Here is a 5,439-nt window from a genome sequence, read left to right as displayed (position 1 = left end):
GAGATTTGCAATCGAAATTAGGCATTAATCTGATACATGGAGTTCATATGAATCAGTTATTTCAAAAACTGTACAATTTATACTGATGAGATAAAAATTCATTCTATAAAAGTCAGTTATAAGCATCTTACCTGCTGAGAACAAAAGATTAATCCTCCTTATTTAGTTTCTTGCAATTTAAATCAGGAGGTAAGAGGTTTCCACTTTTCAGATTTTGTTCAAGGAAAAAAATAAGGAAAGAAACTATATTTTTTCCTCAGTTTGAAAGCTAAAGAGTACCCTACATGTTCACAAATCAGTCAAGTTCTCCCTTTAGAATTGCATTTCTTTTTAGGCTGCCCTTGATAATATTGCTTGGACAGGGTAAAATGATGTATGGCAGAACAAAGAATAGCACAAATAATGAAGAACCTGTTCCATTCAATCTTTTTTAACTTTTAAAATGAGAATTATGAGGATACTAATTCTCTGTCATGTAACAGCTGGGTAACACGGAGGGTAAAATCAGTAATTGTTAAACTACTCTTTAAGATCACTTAAACAGTGGTACACTGTGGCCCACAGAATTCAGCTCAGAAAATACTATTTTCTGTACTATTGCAAAGTACAATACAGAAAGAATATAATGAAGGTGCATAAGGATGATGTTCTGCTAGGAAAGAACATTAGTTTGACATGCTGTTTTAGCTTAATTTACTGCTCCAAGGAACAAAAAAATTGTCTTGTCTTTGTTATATTGCCTAGATGATCTGGACAAACTTAATAAAAATCACTTGGGTATCAACAGGGCAACATAAGGTGAAAATAGATGTCTAAATGAATATGAGTGAATAAAAGTATTTCTACCTGGGCCAATTAGCTCTTTGAGAAGCCAGGCTTCTTCTCACCTGTCTTGCTGTTGAAGTGATAGTCTAAGAATATTTATTTTATTTAACTTTACTCCCTTTAGTAAACAGAAATTACAGGAAAGTAGCTTATTCCATCTTTGAAAGAGGTAAAGGGCAGCTATTTCTTGTCTTACAAGGGAAACCAAGATTTCCAAGCCAGCTAAGGGATGCTTTACTTATTGCTTGTTCATTCCCATATTTGACCACATGGAGATCCCACACTGGGTATGCTGTGACCCTGAGAGGCCTGGGTGAGCAGGCAGCTTGGATTGTTTGGCACTGGCAGTGTTCTGGTTTGACATTGGCACAAGGCCAAATGCCCACATGAAAATACACCTTCTCTGGTGTCTGCTGTGAGATTTTGAACGGGAATAAACAAAGCAGGCTCTCACTTGAAAAAGAAGAAAAGTTTATTAACTAAACTACAAAGACAATTACTAAACTACACACAAAAGGAAGAAAAAGGAAAAAGAAAAAAAAAAAAAAGAAAACACAAGGAAAATGAAAACCTCACAAAAACACTCTCCTCCTCCTCCCCAAATTCCCAATACCATACAATCCAAAATCCAATCTGGGTCCAGCACCACCCTTTAGAATGCTCAGCTTCAGTTCCTCAAGAGGAAAGGGAGTCCTTCCATGTGTCATGGTGGCCTTTTCCATCCTTGTTCCGGTGCTCTCACCACCGGACCAGAATCAGGGCTGCTTCCAAGGTTGTCCTTTTAAGGAGGCTGTGTCCAGTTCCAGAAAAGCTCAGTCTCTCACCTCTGGGACATCTGTCCCCCCCATATTTTATATACCCCCTGGGGCCGAGGGGTACCCACACTGAATCTTCTTTGGCTCTGGGACATTTCTTCCCCTGGTCTCAGTCTCTGTATTCCAGGGGAACATAGCTCTATCCATGGCTACACAAAAGAGTCCAGCATAAAATGCCACTCCCTCTTCTCCATCTTCCTAACATCTCTCAGTCTCTCTCTCTGGTCCAGATCTTCATCACTCACTCATCTCCTTCGTCCTCCTCCACTCTTATCTCTCGTCTAGGAAGGGTTAGTGTTCTGTGATATTTCCATTGTCCAAAAAAAGGGTTAAAAACTCCTCCAAGCGGCTGGACTCCTGGCTGCACTCCCCCCACCATCTCCTCAGCCAGGCTGCCTGCTACCAGCACGTTTACTGCTTTCAAGGTAACGGCACCCACACCAGCTGCACTTTCTCTGTCTGTCTCCAAGGTGGGGGGGGAACAGGCTGCCCATTGCTTCCCGGCATTTCTTTATTTTCTTCCTTCCACCCTTGGGGCCAGGCCTACCTCTCCCAGGCCGGGCCGCATGGCTTTTCCCCTCCCCCAGCCCAGCCAGCAACTGGGCCGGGGGAGAGACTCAACTCCTCCACCGCCGGAAATCCAAAGAGAGACTGCCAGGGGGAGAGCCCTGCTTTTACCCTGTGTTCTCGGAGGTGGATCCGATTGCCCAGTGGTTAGGCCAGATGGCAATATTCAAATCTGAGCACTCAATGGCCCCATCCACACAGCATCCCAGAAATCCTGTTTCCAGGTCAAACCATGACAGGCAGCAGCAGCCAATGCAGTGCCAGGTCCAAACTGATGCTCATGGCTTTTCCACAACAGCTTTGGTGGCTGTTCTTGACCTTATGGCCAAAGAGAGCCTCCCTCACCCAGAGAGTAGGAAGATATTGAAGATGGAGGGAGAGACCCAACTTCCTTGTTCAGCATCTGACTCCGGTTTATTCATCAATCAGTCACTTGTTATAACCGTGTTAATTAAGTTCATGCATATTGCAAAATCTGAGCTCACAATAGGTCAGAGATAACATACCAACTCCTCCTTATGTTTCCAATACCAAGATTTGGGTTCTCAAAATTATTTTTGCTTTCCCAAAACAGCCAAAGATAGAACATCCACTTGTTATGAGAAAGCTGCCTGAGAACTCTGGTATGCAAGGTTCTCAAGGCCTTCATGTTTGTCACTTTTACTTGTAATTAAAAACAACATGAGAACCTCTGCTGTTTACAGAAACAGGCTGTGAGAACCTGTCCCCCACAGCTGCCTTCCAAGCCATCCCTGAAAAAATCTCCAACAGGAAGAGATTTAAAGGAATGACTCCAAACTTTTTAGACATCCATAACATTAGCCTTATATCACAGGTTTGCTTCAGCTTGCTTGTTGAACCTGTGCTGCCCTGCAGCCACAGGCATGGATACAGAACTTAGAGAAACATTGACTCTGTGTCATAGAGATTGAAATATCCAGGCAAGGATCCTGTGGCTTCTCCTCCTGGGTTTGTATATGAAATTGTATGAAAAAGTTATTGAATAAAAGCATGAGTCATGCAGTGAAATGCATGTCTGGGAAGCAGAAAATATGTTTGAGAATCCCAAACAGTCAAGCAAGTACAACCCATCCTGTCTGAGTGCCCAACCTCTCTTAGTGCTTTAACTAATATATGGAACAAGGGCACCCCTCCTCTGGTCATATCTAAAATGACTCTGAGGCATTCCTTTGTACCAAAAATACAAGAGAGGTGGCTAAGTGAATTGATTTCTAGTTACAAATCTACTCATGCATAGGAATCTATGGTCTATGTATAAGCAATCAAGGCATAGGTCTAAGACAGAGAATTAATTTTAAGTATATTCCCCTTTATGACATGTACTACCAACCAAAATACTTATTTTTAAGGCAGTTGTCAGTCCCAGGCAGCCTGTGGGGCCTGCATGTCTCCATTCCTTATGAAATGAACTGAGGCATCTAAATAAAATTCTGCTGGGTTTTTTCCCCATCTGGTCCTTTTCCTTCTGTTTCATTAATTTAAAAAATTTCCTTCTCTTCTTGTCTGGGGCTTTGTTCTGTGAGAGGCTTGCAGTAGAGAAATAATGTCATAGAATGTGTGAAGAATTAATGTTGATCTGCTACTACAATGGTATTTTCAACATAAACTCTATGACAGCACTGTATAATGCAAGAGAGGAGTCTGAAATAACTGTGAAATCCTCTAGCAATTTAAGGGTCACATTAGCTGCAAAAAATAGCTTATGCAAAACAGTGGTACTGGATACAGTGAAATATTGCCAGATAGAAGAGAACATCTTTTAAGAAGCTGAACAAAATTTGTGATCTCCATCAAATAATGATGCAGTATGAATGAAAATTATATGAACTCTGTATACAGTAGCCTTGAACAGAGTGTGCAGTTTTTCTCTCAGATACTCATCTGATCATAAGTCATCCTTATCAAGCTCACAAGGGCACTGTCCAAAAGGATTAATGTAGTCCTGTCATGACTTAGGAGAATATTGAGTAGGAAGTGCAAAGATGACTTTACATCCCTGTTTGGTATAGGTATGACTGAACCCACCTCTGGTGTATGATATATATATCAACTGCTGTCATCAGTTCAAGTCTGGTGTCTCCAGGTCAGGATGCATGCTAATAGGTCTGTGTGGGTGCAGAGCAGGCTGTAATTAGAAGCCTGGAAATGAGCTGCACAGTAAAATGCTTGAGAAGTTGCCAGAGGGAAGGTTAATGGGGTACTTGACCAAAGCTGATGAGTATTGAAGTAGAGGAGTGAAACTTACGGATGTACCTGAGCCTAGGAGACAAACAAAACTAGTTCCAGTGGCTCAAACTGCAGTTCTCAAGTTGGATTTAGAAAACATTTTGGGGACAGGGATGGCTGGGTCCCTGACAAGCCAAAAAGGTAATGTGAGGAGAAGGAGCTAGTAAGAGTCCACTGGTGGAGAAATGGGCTCTTACCAGAAAGGTTTAAATTTTTTAGATTTCTCTTTCCCTACATTAAGTACCACATTATCCTACATTGAGTCAAGCCAACATTTCTATGGATGTGAAGAGTTTTTGTTTGAGTAGTGGTTACTCAATCTATTAATAACAATGCAACACTCAAGAGAGTCAAATGGAAGTTAGTTTTGAGAGCCCTGTTCTGTAACTTTGGGATCCACTGAGTTATTCATTAATTATCACTTTAAAAGGGAATTTTACAGTCATTTATTTCTGATTGTAAAGCAGAAACTGACAAGATAACCAGCTTCCCACCCAAAAGTTAATTTCTCCTCAAGTTACATTGCAACATTGAGCAATTTCTCAGCTGCTCTCTGCAAGATCTCATGGATCATGACAGATTTCTTTCAAATCAAATCTTGCACCAAGGGCCTAAGTTGGTATTTCAGGCATGGCAATACATAACTTTCATTTCAGACTTACTCAATGTTTAGAAACTCCCAGAGGCCTCAGTAGCTCTTGCTACTTTTCTGGGTGTTTTAGAATAAGGTTTCTTTTCAAACTCAGTGATATTGGAGAAGCCCAGTTCGTATCTTCAAGTCCTAAATATTTTGTATCAGCTCTTATCCATTATATTTCTCTCAAATAGTCACAGCACCTTGGAAGACTTTGGCCAATAGCTTTATATGAGGGGGGGGGCAATTTTTTTAATGTCACTTTAAAATATTAGGTTTTAATTTTAAAATCTCTTATTATTGTAAAATTATAGAGAAGCCAAAAGAATAATTGGCTGTGAAAGTAGCTTA

General features: G+C 40.8%; 1 long non-coding RNA gene across 1 annotated transcript; it reads right to left on the bottom strand.

Annotated features, from left to right (window-relative positions):
- Positions 1 to 1,279: 1,279 nt before the first annotated feature.
- Positions 1,280 to 2,288, bottom strand: LOC141725362 (uncharacterized). Its single transcript, XR_012577230.1, has 2 exons — positions 2,188 to 2,288; positions 1,280 to 1,939 (listed from the first exon to the last, which is right to left on the bottom strand). It is a non-coding gene; the product is annotated as an uncharacterized LOC141725362 (long non-coding RNA).
- Positions 2,289 to 5,439: the final 3,151 nt, after the last annotated feature.

This window comes from Zonotrichia albicollis, chromosome 1, assembly GCF_047830755.1.
Source record: "Zonotrichia albicollis isolate bZonAlb1 chromosome 1, bZonAlb1.hap1, whole genome shotgun sequence".
Classification (NCBI taxonomy): Eukaryota; Metazoa; Chordata; class Aves; order Passeriformes; family Passerellidae; genus Zonotrichia; species Zonotrichia albicollis.
Note: the sequence above shows the minus strand (reverse complement) of the source record. Positions and strands in the feature narration are given on the sequence as shown.